The sequence below is a fragment of the Rhinoderma darwinii genome, chromosome 3 (genome assembly GCF_050947455.1).
Source record: "Rhinoderma darwinii isolate aRhiDar2 chromosome 3, aRhiDar2.hap1, whole genome shotgun sequence".
Lineage (NCBI taxonomy): Eukaryota > Metazoa > Chordata > Amphibia > Anura > Rhinodermatidae > Rhinoderma > Rhinoderma darwinii.
In genome coordinates, this window is record NC_134689.1 from 53,498,938 (window position 1) to 53,515,176 (window position 16,239).

Sequence of the window (16,239 nt, forward strand, 5' to 3'; positions counted from 1 at the left end):
TATTCTGCTGCTCTGGAGATGGGGGTTCTTTCGGCATCTATGAGAGAGGCCCTAATTGTAGTGCTGTTGAAGCCTGGGAAAGATCCGACTCTCCCAGATTCCTACCGACCCATCTCGTTGATTAACTCAGATGCAAAGATACTTGCCAAAATATTAGCTACCAGATTAAACAAAGTTATATTGTCCCTTATCCATCCTGACCAAACAGGCTTTATGCCTGGGAAGGGTACGGATATTAACGTACACAGGTTGTTTCTTAATATTGATGCGGCACAATACGATACATCCCCTGGGTTTGTTCTCTCCCTAGATACATATAAAGCCTTTGATTCGGTTGAATGGAGGTATCTCTGGATACTGCTTTCCCGTCTAAACTTTGGTCCCAGATTTCTGGCCCTTGTCCGTCTGTTATATGAGCAGCCTGTCGCTAGGGTGAGAACAAATCTGGATGTCTCTAAGCCCTTCTCTTTAGGTCGGGGTACGCGCCAGGGCTGTCCACTTTCCCCTTTGTTGTTTGCTCTTGCGATTGAGCCTCTGGCGCTGGCAGTTAGGCGTTCTTCCTCCATTATTGGTATCCCTCGAGGTCTCGCTAGTTGAGAAAATATCCCTGTATGCAGATGATACTTTGGTGTACCTAGCGGATGATGGTCCTTCGTTGTCTTCACTCTTGCAGCTGATTGTTACTTTTGGGGCGTTCTCGGGGTTGTCGGTTAATTGGTCTAAGTCGGTTATGTTCCCTCTATGTGCAGAATATCGCTCCCGGCAGGGGCTCCCTGTCCCGTTGCAGGTCGTGTCTCAATTTACGTATCTTGGGGTGCGGATTTCCCTTAATTTGTTACGCTTTCGTGAACTTAATCTGTGTCCCTTAGTGGCCTCTACTGAAAAGCAGCTAAACTCTTGGAGGAACCTCCCCCTCTCATTATATGGTAGGATAAACCTTTTTAAAATGATATATCTGCCTAAATTCCTTTACCTCCTACATATTTGTCCGATTATCTTGCCCAAAAATTTTTTGGGCCACCTGGATGGGATCCTACGTGGGTTTTACTGGCAAGGCGGCATACCCAGGTTTAGTCTCAGGCCCCAAGGAGTGTGGGGGGGATGGCGGCGCCCAACCTTTACTTATATTATCTGGCTTCGCAGCTGGTACTGGCTCACTGGTGGATTGACATTGACTTAAGTAATGCGGCCACGGCGCTGGCTGGAGCACTCATGACTTCCTATGAGAGTCTTACCAACCTCTTATATAGGTTTAAAACTTCGTGTCAGGCGCCCTTACCGTTAAAAACTATTGCGAATGCCTGGAAGAAGGCAGAACTCTTACTAAAAGATACAACGGATTCTTCTGTTTCCCCCAGGACTCCGTTATGGAATAATCCATGGCTGCCTCACCTGGTGTCCCTGCCGGGAGCGATGATGTGGGCTGGGATAGGGGTTCGATTTTTAGGCCAAATATACTCTGTAGACAGCGAGTTTGTCTCCTTTTCTGAGCTAGAGGAGAGATTTGGGGTCTCGAGAAAGGTTTTTTTTATCATTATCTCCAGTTGAGACATGCCTGCTTGGCTCAGTTTGGTTCTGTTATGCCAGCTTTGGGGTTTTCCGGATTGGAGGACCTACTCGGCACCCCAGACCTTCCTAAGACCCTCACTCAGACGTATGCCCTGTTGCTGTCCTCTGTAAAACGTCCATTTGATAGGGCATACCTGGGGTGGAAGAGAGATATCCCTGATCTGTCGGAGGAGGAGTGGAGGGAGGTGGAGCTTTCCTTTTTTGATTCCGTAGTTAGTGCTCGAGATTTTTTAATACAATCACGGTTTCTACACAGAACTTACTATACTCAGGTTAGACTTCAGAGAATTGGAGCCTCTGGGTCGGACAGCTGTTTTAGGTGTCAGCCGGATGTTGGCACGTACCTCCACTGTGTATGGTCCTGCCCTAGGATTTCACTATTCTGGTCAAGGGTTGTAGAGTTTCTGCATGACAACTTTGAGTTTCCCAGGGTTCTCTCCCCTCAGGTGTGCCTCTTGGGCATTATGAATGAGTTAGTACAAGGCTATTATGACAAAATCTTTTTCCGATTTGTTTTGTTCTGTGCACGGAAGGTTATAATTATGAAATGGAAGGCCACGGTGTGTCCTAGTATAGAACATTGGTTACAACTGGTAAGTAAGTATATACCATTATATCAGAAATTATACATTAGCAGAGGGTGTCCTGACAAATTCGGGAAGATATGGGCTAGATGGATGGAGATTTCGGACACTGTTGTCTGATAGGTAGGAGTGAGTGACGTGTGACTGGTTGTCTGTTTTTGGTAATAATGGCGGTCAAATGTTGATCCTATTTTCTTCATAATACACTTATATGCACCTGTAATCCGTTAAGTTTTCATGTGGGCTTTTGCACTGTAATTGTATTTTTCTATATGAGGATTATCATTGCCAACTAGTGCGGTTGGTCAGTATGTTATGTATGTTTTTGTGCTCAATTTTGCGCTTTTGTACATTTGTATTTTGAGAAAAAGTTAATAAAGAAAACCTTTTTTTAAAAAAAAAGGGTTAAAACACTTTCTGAATGCTGTTTTGAATACTTTGAGGGGTGCAGTTTTCAAAATGGGGTGATTTATGGGGACTTTCTAATATTTAAGGCCCTCAAAGCCACTTCAGAACTGAACTGGTCCCTGAAAAAATAGCCTTTTGAAATTTTCTTGAAAATGTAGGAAATTGCTGCGAAAGTTCTATGTCTTGTAACGTCCTAGAAAAATAAAAGGACGTTCAAAAAACGATGCAAACATAAAGTAGACATATGGGATATGTGAAATAGTAGCTATTTTGTGTGGTATTACTATCTGTTTTACAAGCAGATACATTTAAATTTAGAAAAATGCTAATTTTTGCAAATTTTCTCTAAATCTTGGTGTTTTTCACAAATAAATATTGAATTTATCGACCAAATTTTTTCACTAACATAAAGTACAATATGTCACAAGAAAACAATCTCAGAATCGCTTGGATAGGTAAAAGCATTCCAGAGTTATTACCACATAAAGTGACACATGTCAGATTTGAAAAAATTGGGTTGGTCCTGAAGGCCAAAATGAGCTCGGTCCTGAAGGGGTTAAATAATACAGTTTTACAGTTCGGGACATTACGGAATCGACAATAACAATTATGTGTAGATTTTTTCATTATAAAGCATTTTTTAAGGGGAAAAAGTGGGTTCTTCCTTTATTTTTCTAGGGATTTTTTATTTATTAGTAACTTTATTACCTCTTTCCCGACCCATTACAACAATACACGTCATGGACCGGAGGGGTGATGTTTGGAACAGGCTCACATGTTGAGCCTGCTCCATACACCGCAGCTGTCAGCTGTATTTTACAGCTGACAAGCTGCTCTAACGGCCAGGAACAGCGATCGCGCTGTTCCTAGCTGATTAACTAGTTAAATGCCATTGTCAATAGCGACCGCGGCATTTAAACTGTTAGGAGGGGGCAGCCCCCTCCGACAGCCCAACGCCCCCCCCCCGCAGCGCGATGAGAGGGTGCCGATGCTTAACATGGCAGCCCGTCGGCCTAATGAAGGCCCCCAGTTCTGCCTTATGTCTGCTTCAGCTAAGCCATGCCTGTGGCAGGGCTTAGCAGAAGCCCGTAGAAATGACAATATACTGCAATACATTAGTACCACAATGTATTGTACCAGCGGTCCTACTACAATACAAAATGTAAATACAAAGTGTAAAAAAATAGTAAAATAAAATTTTCAGGAGTGTAAAAATATATTAAAAGTTAAAAAAAAAACGCCTTTTGCCTTTTTTCCCCAAGCACAATGTATAAAAAACCAAATTGGTATCGCCGCGTCCGTAAAAGTCCGAACTATTACAATATTCCATTATTTAACACGCACGGTGAACGCCGTAAAAAATAAATATTTTAAAATACCAGAAAGGTTGTTTTTTTGTCACCTTAGCACTGACAAAAATTGTATGTTGTTCATATTGTTTGGAAACTACACCCCTAATTTTTCTAATAAAATGTAGTGTTAGCTCAATTTTCACAATAAATAAAGGAGAAAAAGCACCCCAAAATTTGAAAAGCAATACCCCATATGTAGCAATAAACTGCTGAGCTTAGAAGGGAAGGAGCACCATTTGGCTTTTGAGGGCTCAAATTTTTCTGAAATGGTTTGCGGTGTCATGTCACATTTGCAAAGCCCCTGCGGGACCAAGTCAGTGGGAACCCCCAAAAGTGACCCCATTTGGGAAACTACACCCCTGAAGGAATTTATCTAGGGGTATAGGGAGCATTTTGACCCCACAGGTTTTTTGCCGAGTTTATTTGAATTAGGCCATGAAATTGAAAAGCTAAATTTTTTCAGATAAAACGTGGACATTTTCAATTTTTACAAGGTATAAAGGAGAAAAAGCACCCCAACATTTGATAACCAATTTCTCCCGATTATGACAATACCCCATAAGTGGTCATAAAGTGCTGTTTGGACCCACGGCACGGCTCAGAAGGGAATGAGCACCATTTGGAGCTCAAATTTAGCTGGAATGGTTTTCAGGTGCCATGTCACATTTCAAAAGCCTCTGTGGGGTCAAAACAGTAGGAGTCCCCCAAAAGAAACCCCATTTGGAAAACCACACACCTTAAGGAATCTATCTAGTGGTATAGTGAGCATTTAAACCCCACAGGTCTTTCACAGAATTTCTTGGAATTAGGGCGTAAAAATTTATATCAACATATCAACACTAAAAAGTTGAATTTTTTCATTTTCAAAAGGGATAAAGAAGAAAATGCCGCCCAAGATTTGTAAAGAAATTTCTCCCGAGTACAGCAATACCCCACATGTGGTCATAAACTGCTATTTGGACACAGAGCAAGGCTCTAAAGGGAAGTAGCGCAATTTGGTTTTTGGAGTGGAGATTTAACTAAATTAGTTTTTGGACACCATCTTGCATTGAGCTAAGGTAGCAGTACAGAAGAAAGCCCCGAAAAATTACCCCATTTTGGAAAATACATCCCTGAAGAAATTTATCTAGCTATTGTGAGCATTTTGACCAAGCAAGTGTTTTGCCGGAATTAGCGCACTGTGAATGTTGCAGATTGAAAATTGCCATTTGACATCTGTGACCAATATGTTGTGCCCAGCTAGTGCCACTGGAGACACACACCCCATAAATTGTTAAGCGGGTTCTCCAGAGTACTCTAATACCCCATATGTTGTCAAAAACTGCTGTTTGGGCACACTGTCAGTCTCAGAAGGACTGCCATTTGCCTTTTGGAGCGTAGATTTTGCTTGTTAGTAGTTTTTTTGCGGTTTTACTGGTATTTCGGCTTATAATGTGGGGGCATCTGTAAGCTGGGTGGGGTTTTTGGAGTATTGTACAAAATATCTGTGCTCCAGTATTGCTTAATCTTTGACATCTTCACTAGCCATATAAGGCCCTAAAGTTTCCTCATCTCCACTGCATCTACGGGGTCCACCTGTGGGATTTGGCAAATTATGAAGTGGGGTTTTTAGTGAAAAACCACTGGACCTATAAAATTAGTCTAGTCCTTAATTTAGCATCGTTTTGCATCATTGCGTTTTGAGAGTCATAACGTGTTAGTTTTCCGTGGACGGAGCTGTGTGAGGGCTTGTTTTTTGTGGAACGAGCTGTAATTTTTATTGGCTCCATTTTGGGGTAGATGCAATTTTTTTCTTATCACTATTTATTTATTCAATTTTTTGGGGAGACGAAGAAACCAAAAACCAGCCATTCTAGCACTGTTTTGTTTCTTCTTTTTGACAGCGTTCACCGTGCAGTATAAACAACATGTTAACTTCATTCTGTGGGTCGATACGATTGCAGCGATACCAAATTGATATAGTTTTTTTCCGTTTTACTACTTCCCAACAATAAAAATACTCTTTTCTAACAAAAAGCATGGTATAGTGTCGCCATATTCTGACAGCCATAACTCTTTTATTTTTCAGTTGATATCGCTGTGGGAGGGCTTGTTTTTTCTGTGACAAACTGTAGTTTTCGTAAATACCATTTTGGGGTACTTGCGACTTTTTGATCACTTTTTATTAAAAATTTTATTTAATTTCTTTCTACGGTTTTCACCATGCGGTAAAAATAACATGATATTTTTATAGCTCAGGTCGTTCCAAACGCAGCGATACCCATTATGTAGTTTTTCTTAATTTCTTTTTTAAAAAATCATTTATAAAAGGATTTGATCAGGGAAACTGGGCGATTATTTTTTTTTTTATTACTTAAAAATAGTATTTATTTATTTTTCTAAGGCCTCATGCACACAGCCGTGCCTGTAATCAGGGCCAGCGATTGCGGGCACGGCCGGTCGCCGTCGGCCGAATTTTCATGCTGTGCTGCCATGCAAAGTATGGGAGCACGGCCCATAAAAAAAGAAAAGTAGTACAAGCTCCATAATTCCCGGCACGGTTCTACGGCACGGACACCTAACCGCAGCCGTACGGAAAGGTGTCCGCGGCCAATAGAACCGGGCGGGTCCGTAATTACAGAGTTTATTTTACGGTCGTGTGCGTTTTTTACTTTTTTTTTTTTTACACTTACCTGGGGACTTGAAGATCTGATCTTCTGATCCCCAGTGTAATACACTGCACTACTTATGTAGTGCAGTGTATTGTAACTGTCATTTTCCATCTGACAGTTAGCCTATTAGTACATAATAGGCTTCCGTACCTGGCAGCCAGGAAGCCATTGCTGGGCTTCCTGGTTGCCATAGCAACCTTCGCCAACCGAGATCTGTCACTGGGGGAGGGTATACAGAGGGAGCCCCCTCCCTCTGTCAACCATTTCAATGCGGCAGACGCCATTGACCGCCGCATTGAAGGGGTTAAAGTGCGGCGATCGGCGGTAACTGCCATCGCCACCGTTGCAGAGGGATGTCAGCTGTATATTACAGCTGTCACCCACTGAAGATGAAGCTCGCACAGGTCCTGTTCCCGCTACATCTTCATGACAGGTCTGGTACGTTGGATTGCGGGAAGCTGCTTGTTATGCCGACGTACCAGACCCGTCATTTTGCGGGAAGGGGTTAAAGGGGTTTATTTAACTTCTTTTTAGTCCCACTATGGAACTTCACTATGCAATCATTTGATCGCTTTTATAATACACTGCAATACTTCTGTATTGCAGTGTATTATGCCTGTCACTGTAAGGGGGGATTCACACGAACGTGTATTCGGTCCGTGCGGGCCGCGTGGTTTTCACGCGCCACGCACAGACTAATACAAGTCTATGGGGCAGTACAGACAGTCCGTGCTTTTTGCGCAGCGTTTGTCAGCTGCGCAAAAAACGCGACATGTTCAATATCTCCGCGTATTTCGCGCATCACGCACCCATTGAAGTCAATGGGTGCGTGAAAACCACGCAGGTCGCACGGAAGCACTTCCGTGCGAACCGACTGAAACAGCGCACCAGCTGTCAAAAGGATGAATGTAAACAGAAAAGCACCACGTGCTTTTCTGTTTCCAAACATCCAAACGGAGTGTCTTTTTAGATGAGCGAACCCGGACAACCGAACCGAACTTCACCGGGTTCGGCCGAACTTGTTTTGGCCGAACCCGGCAAAAAAATTTCCGGTACGCGACGTCAGGAGATAGTCACTGTCCAGGGTGCTGAAAGAGTTCAACTGTTTCAGCACCATGGACAGTGACTTCCGATCCCAATATACATGAACCTGTAAAAAAAAACTTACCGATAACTTACCGATAACTCCCGGCTTCTTCCTCCAGTCTGACCTCCCGGGATGACAATTCAGTCCAAGTGACAGCTCCAGCCAATCACAGGCCAAGCACAGGCTGCAGCGGTCACATGGACTGCCGCGTCATCCAGGGAGGTGGGGCCCGATGTCAAGAGAGGCGCGTCACCAAGGACGCGTCACCAAGTCAACGGTCGGGAGGGAAGTTCTCGGTAAGTACGAACTTTTTTTTTTTTTTTAACAGGTTGCTGTATATTGTGTTCGGCATTCACTGTCGAGGGTGCTGAAAGAGTTACTGCCGATCAGTTAGCTCTTTCAGCATCTTGAACAGTGACGGGCGTCGACTAGCCTCATCTCTATGATGGCGGCTGCGCGAAAATCACGCAGCCGCGCATCATACACGAATGACACACGCAGCTGTCAAATGTTTTTTGCCACGATTATCTAAAAATAGCAGCAAAACCGCGTGATTTGTGCCGCGATTACAAAAATTGCATTAAAAAAAGGATACAAAACATGAAAAAATATTGCTGTTAGGCTATATTCTCACAGTGCGGACGAATCCAGTTTTTGCAGCGATTTTGCAAAAAATTGTGGCAAAAAAATAAGATTTGACCGCACTGGGTAACTAGACTAAGGTCTTATTCAGACGGCCGCGTTCGGTCTGTGATATATGGACCGTGCATCGGCCGTATTTCCCAGGATGACCATAGTTCAGGGAGCTGGGCTTCTAGCATCACAGTTATCTATAATCATAGTCCCTGCCTCTCCGCGGGAATACTGACCCATACTGTAATCATGTTTCAGTACGGGAACGGGGACAGTATTCCCATGGAAAGGGAGGGCCTCCTATGATTATAGATAACTTTGATGCTAGAAACCCGGCTTCCTGAACTGTGGTCATAAATCACAGACCGAACATGGACGTCTGATTATGCCACTTGTCTCCTATTTTTGGTGTGGATTGCGCACTGAAAATTCACTACAAATTACAATGTTAGGCCTTATTCACACGAACGTGTATTACGTCCGTGCTACGCGCGTGGAAATCGCACGCGTTGCAGACTTATGTAAGCCAATGGGGCCATTCTGACAGGTCGTGATTTTCACGCAGTGTATGTCCGCTGCGCAAAACTCACGAGATGTCCTATACTTGCCCGTGTTTCACGCAGCACGCACCCATGGAAGTCAATGAGTGCGTGCAAATCGCGCACGGCACTCAGAAGCACTTCCGGGTGACGAGTGTGATTCGCGCTACAGCTGTCAAAGAAGTGAAGGGAAACATAAAAGCCCCTCCTTCTTTACTGTTTCGTAACCTAAAAACAGTGTCATAATGATGCCGGCTGCGAGAAAATCACGCAGCAACGCACCATATACAGATACCACACTGAACTTTTGCGCGCGCAAAACGCTGTTTTTTTGCGCGCGCAAAACGCACACGCACGTGTGAATCCAGCCTTAGGCTAAATTCAGACGAACGTGTGTGAAATCAAGCGTGAATAACCGCGAGGCCGATTTGCACCCGTGAGGGACCCGTTTTCACAGATCCCTCAGACTTGAGTCTATTGAGGGATCCGTGAAAATGGACAAAAATAGGACATGTCCTATTTTTTTACAGGCCCCTCACACGGTCCGTTAAAACAATGACCGTGTGAATAGCCCCATAGAAATACATGCAGCCATGTGACGGCGTTAAAAAAAAAGTCCTTCACATGGACGATTAACACGTTAGTCTGAATAAGCCCTAAATTATGTCAATGGGGTTTTCAAAACCCCATGCACATGCAGCAGAAGAAAAATCTGCATGGAATTTAGGACGTTCATGCCTATTAGGCTGGATTTACACGAGCGTGTGCGTTTTGCGCGCGCAAAAAAACACAGCGTTTTGCACGCGCAAAAGATACTTAACAGGTCCGTGTGTCATCACCATATGATGCGTGGCTGCGTGATTTTCACGCAGCCGCCATCATTAACCCCTTAATGATCAGGCCATTTTGCACGTTAATGACCAAGGATTATTTTTTTTGTTTTCTCACAGTCGCATTCCAAGAGTCGCAACTTTTTTTTATTCCGTCGAGATAGCCGTATAAGAGCTTGTTTTTTGCGGGACGAGTTGTATTTTGTAATTGTACCATTTTTAGATGCTTATAATATATTGATTACCTTTTATTAACTTTATTTTAGGAGAAAATTGAAAATAAGCAGCTATTCCAGTATTGATTTTCACGTTATAAATTTACGCCGTTTACTATGCAGCGTAAATAACATGTTAACTTTATTCTATGGGTCGGCACGATTACGGGGATACCAAATATGTAAAGGTTTTATGTTTTCCTACATTTACACAATAAAAAGCCTTTTAGTAAAAAATTACTTGTTTTTGCATCGCCGCATTCCAAGAGCCGTAACGTTTTTATTTTTCCGTCAATGTGGCCGTTTGGGGGCTTGATTTTTGCGGGCCAAGGTGTAGTTTTCATTAGTACTATTTTGGGGTACATAGGACTTATAGATTAATTTTTATTTAATTTTTTATGAGGGGAATGGGAGAAAAGAGAATTTTGCCGGTTTTTTTTGCGGGTTTTTTTTGGACGCCGTTCATCCGGCGGTTTAATTAATATGTTCATTTTATTGGTCAAGTTGTTACGATCGCGGGGATACCATATATGTGTGTGTGTGATTTGTTTTTACACTTTTACTAAATAAAAAGTTTTATTTGATTTATTTTTATTTTTTTCACAAACTTTATTTAACTGATTTACATTTTTTTTTTAGTCCCACCAGGGGACTTCACTATGCGATCTGCTGATCGCATATATAATGCTTTGGTATACTTAGTATACCAAAGCATTATTGCCTGTCAGTGTAAGGCCTGATTTACACGAGCGTGTGCGTTTTGACCACGCAAAAAACGCAGCGTTTTGCGTGCGCAAAAGGCACTTAACAGCTGCGTGTGTCATCAGTGTATGATGCGCGGCTGGGTGCTTTTCGCGCAGCTGCCATCATTTTTACACTCCGTTTGGATGTTTGTAAACAGAAAAGCACGTGGTGCTTTTCTGTTTACATTCAGAGTTTGATAGCTGTTGCGCGAACCACACAGTTCGCACGGAAGTGCTTCCGTGCGACCTGAGTGGTTTTCACGCACCTATAGACTTCAATGGGTGCGTGATGTGCGAAAAACGCTGAAATATAGAACATGTCGTGAGTTTTACGCAGCGCACTCACGCTGCGCAAAACTCACGGACTGTCTGCACTGCCCCATAAAGTAATATAGGTCCATGCGACCCGCGTGAAAAGCACGCGCGTCGCACGGACGTATATCACGGTCGTGTAAATGATGCCTAAAACTGACAGGCAATCTAAATTCCGGCATGGCCTAACAGGCAGATGCTGAAGGCAGACCTGGGGGTCTTTGTTAGACCCCCGGCTGCCATGGAAACCCGTCGGCGACCGGCGATTTCTTTGCGGGGGCGCCGATGGGGTGACAGAGCTCCCTCCCGCTGTCAAACACATGAAATGCCGCTGTCACTATTGACAGCGGCATTTAATGAGTTAAACTGCCGGAGTCGGAGCGCGCTTCGATTCCGGCAGTTGCAGCAGGAGCCAGGCTGTGTATAACAGCCGTGCTCCTGCCGCTGATCGCGTGGGTACAGTGCCCACGCTCCGGCCATGTGCTCAGGCTTTACAAAGCTTCTGACGTCACTTAACGTATACGGACATCAGGAACAGCTCCAGATTCCCTGGGCAAGTAGAAGGCTCCAGCCCTGGGAAAGCTCCAGACATTACTGCCATTTATGGACAGTGACTTCAGGAGTTTCCCCTGGGCCATTCCCCAGGCAACATATCCCACTGTATGCCATACAGTGGGATACGTTTTGGCTATATAGATCAAAATCCAGGGCATTAACCGGTCACTGCCTGCTCAATGGTTTCGTTCACTGTAATGGACATCAGCACCAAAATGAGTTAATGCGTATAACGCACAAAGGTGAGTGCCACACTTTCCGCTGCCCAACCTGGGTAATGAAGGAGGGGGGCCCAGACATCATGGCTGTATGGGGCCGAGAAATTCCTGATGGCGGCCCTGCTAGTAGGCATATACTAAAGGCAGACTTAGGGGCCTTTCTTAGGCCCCGGCTGCCATGGAAACCAACGGCAGAACCCTGCGATTGCGTCCAGCGGGTGCCAATGAGGTGACCGAGAGAGCCCCCTCCCTCTGAAACCACTTAGCTGCCGCAGTCCCCACTGACCACGGCATCTAAGGGGTCAAACAGGCAGGATTATAGGTAACTCCAATTCCACCTGTTAGTGCAAGAGCCGGGGTGTCCTGGGCCGTGGTTATGACACAGCGCAATGAAAGGGCGGCGCTGTGGCATTAAAACTCTTAATGACCGCCGTGAAAAGGTGTAAGGGGCGGTCACTAAGGCGTTAATTAATGACCAGGCCTGAAATGGCCTTAAACCCTTCCTGCATTTTCACGTACATGCATGTCATGGGAATGGTCACCTTCCCACATTGTTACGTGCATGTACATATTGGTGATACCAGAAGCTGTGCTCACATGATCACCGCTGGAGTCCAGCTGTGAATGACAGCTGGGTACCCGCCGCAACTGCTGAGATTGGGTAAACCTCATATCTCACCATTTAACCCCTTAAATGCTGCAGTCAAAAACGACCGTGGCATTTAAGTGTTTTGACAGAGTGAGGGTGCTCTCTCTGTTATCCATTAACGGCCCGCGAACGCTATCAACAGCCACCGACGGGATGTCATGGCATCCGGGGGTCTAATATAGTCCTGCCCTGGCTATATGCCTATTAGGCCGTGCTAGAGGCATGGCCTAATAGATTGAGACAAAATAGAAAATGTCGAGGCACTCACCGGATTGTCAACAAAACTTCTTTATTCCAAGATCTCGGTCAGGATGTGGAATTAGCCTACGGCCGTTTCACGTGCGTACACGCTTCCTCAAGGCCCTGGCGTCACTTCCTTTACCTGCCTTTTTATCCACATGTCAGTACAAACTATTATGCAACAAAATACTAAAAGACAGGGAAATACACAATATATAATGTAGTGAAATGATGCATCATAGTTGTATCAAGCTAAAATAACAATATGTTAATATTTATTCCTTATATTTAAAAACAAAAAAGTTTTTTTATGTTATAAAGGCACTTAGGTCATTTCGGTCATTCAGACCGAGAGGTCCTAGTGCCCCTGTCTGTGAGATAATTTCTGCCTCTTTTTGTAGTAAAGCTCTGTGTCTGTCTCCTCCAGACACTAACGGTTTAATGTGAACTATACCCACAAAACGCATACATCTAGCATTATTTTTATGTTCTTCCTGCATATGCTGTATCAATCTAGGACATCCCGCACCTGTAATTAATGATCTTATATGTTCACGGAATCTTATATATATGGGTCGGATCGTTTTTCCTACATAAAATCTGCCACAATTGCAGATAATAGCATATACAACATATTGAGTTCTGCATGTTATCAGCTCATTAATTTCAAACGCACAGCCCCCTAAATTAAGGTTCCTAGTGCGAATAATGGAGTTGCAATAATTGTACTGTCCACATTTATAATTACCTTTCGGTCCTAAGGGTATGTTCACACGGCCTATTTACGGACGTAATTCGGGCGTTTTACGCATGGAATTACGTCCGAAAATACGTCTTGAAAGCGTTGACAAACATCTGCCCATTGAAAGCAATGGGCTGACGTTTGTCTGCTCACACGAGGTGTGTATTTACGCGTCGCTGTCAAAAGATGGCGCGTAAATAGACGCCCGCGCCAAAGAAGTGTCATGTCACTTCTTCAGACGTAAATGGAGCCATTTTCCATGGACTAAATGGAAAACCAGCTCCAGTTACGTCCGTAATGGACGCGGCGTTCAAGCGCCTGCACATGCCGTTACGGCTGAAATGACGGGGCTGTTTTCTCCTGGAAACAGCCCTGTAATTTCGGCCGTTACGGACGCTGCCGTGTGAACATACCCTAAGGTTGATAACCAATTCTCATTTCCCTTCTCTTTTTGGGAGAAGCGACCCCTAACTAATATATCCTTTAAATTTCTGCATCTACGAAAAGATACTATTGGTTTCCTAACTGCGACCTCCATTAGTAAGGGGTCATTTTCAACAAGGTGCCAGTTTTTTCTAATGCTCATACGGATCACATCACTCATTGGACTATGACCAAAGGATAGAACAAACCTTTTATCCTCTTTAACATTAAATCTTTTCTTCCTCTTTTTATTGTGTTGTAATAGAGATATGTTTATTATTATTTGCTTTATTCAAAGCTTTCCCTACCAAATTAGACGGATAACCCCTAATTTCTAACCTTTTTCTCATTTCATCTGCCTGCTCAAGGAATATCACATCACTGCTATTAATTCTTCTTAAACGTAAAAATTGAGCATATGGTAAAGATTGGGTTACATGTTTTGGATGATAACTGTCGTATCGTAAGGGTATGTTCACACGGCCTATTTACGGACGTAAATCGGGCGTTTTTGCCCCGAATTACGCCCGAAAATAGCGCCTCAATAGCGCTGACAAACATCTGCCCATTGAAAGCAATGGGCAGACGTTTGTCTGTTCACACAAGGCGTATATTTACGCGCCGCTGTCAAATGACGGCGCGTAAATTGACGCCCGCGTAGAAGAAGTGACCTGTCACTTCTTTGGCCGTAATTGGAGCCGCTATTCATTGACTCCAATGAATAGCAGCGCTAATTACGGCCGTAATTGACGCGGCGTTCAAGCGCCTGCACATGCCGGTACGGCTGAAATTACGGGGATGTTTTCAGGCTGAAACATCCCCGTAATTTCAGCCGTTACGGACCCCCGCCGTGTGAACATACCCTAAAAGTGTATTAGTAGCTGTGGGTTTACGATATCCTTTTGTCTGTATCTCACCCCCTTCTTTTGTCACATATACGTCTAAGAATTCGATTTCCTGATCTACAAACTTGTGTGTGAAGCTCATATTCATAGCATTTTTATTCAAGTATTGAACAAATTCCAAAAATTGCTCTTGGGTACCAGACCACACTATAAAAATGTTGTCTATATAACGCAAATATAACTGTAGATATATAGCATAAGGATTAGATAGGTTGTAAATCATTTTTTCCTCAAAATCTGCTAGAAATAAATTGGCAAAGGTTGGGGCCACTGGGGTACCCATCGCCGTTCCTGACTTTTGACGATACCAAATGTCATCAAATTGAAAAGAATTGTGACCCAACACATACAGTAATGCTTCACAAATGAAGTCAATAAATGCGGGATCACCTTTAGTATACTGTAATTGGCGTCTAATTGCCTGTACACCCGTATCCTGTGTACAGGCTGTGGCCTATGTTACAGCCGACACTTCAGAGTAACGAGCAGGATCGCGCTCGAGCGCGCAATCCCGCTCGTTTAACTCGTTAAATGCTGCTGTCAATAGCGACTGCAGTATTTAAATCATTAGAAAGGGGGGCCCCCTCTAAGGCTATGTTCACACGGAGTATTTTGCAGGAGGAATATCTGCCTCAAAATTCCGTTTGGAAGTTTGAGGCAGATTTTCCTCTCCCTGCACGCCGATTTTCGCGGAGTTTTTCGCGAAGTCAATGGGAGGTCAGAGGCGGAAGCGCCCGAAGATAGGGCATGTCGCTTCTTTTTCCCGCGAGGCAGTTTTACTGCTCGCGGGAAAAAGACGCCGACGCCTCCCATTGAAATCAATGGGAGGCATTTTCGGGCCGTTTTTGACCAGTTTTGCGACGCGGTTTCCGCGTCAAAAAACTCGGCAAAATACTCCGTGTGAACATAGCCTAACAGTTCATCGAGCCCCCCGAATCACAACCGCGATGATTGGATGGTTGCTATGGCTGCCTGGGGGCCTAATGAAGTCCACCAGGTCCCCCATCTTTGTGCACCTATTAAGCCTTACCTCCGATGGCTGGTTGACGTCCCCTAGGGGGACTAATAAAAAAAAGTAAAAATGAGTTAAATAAAAAAAAATTTGGTGTAAAAAAAAATATATATATTAAAAGTTCAAAAAAAAACCCTTTTCCCATTTTCCCCCTAGAGCATAGTAAAAAAATAAATAAATAAACATAATTGGTATTGCCGCGTCCGTAAAAGTCTGAAATATTACAATATATCATTATTTAACCCGCACGGTGAACGGCGTAAAAAAAAATTTTGTAAACCCCAGAATCTCTATTTTTTGGACACCTAATCGCCCACAAAAAATGAAATAAAAAGTGATCAAACCGTCGCATGTACACCAAATTGGTATTATTAAAAACTACAGCTTATCCCGCAAAAAATAAGCCCTCATACCACTTAATCGACGGAAAAATAAAAAAGTTATGGCTCTCAGAATTGGACGACACAAAATAAATTTTCTTTTTTATACTTCGGTTTTTACTTGTAAAAGTAGTAAAATATAGAAAAAAAACTATATATATTTGGTATCGCCGTAATCGTATTGACCCACAG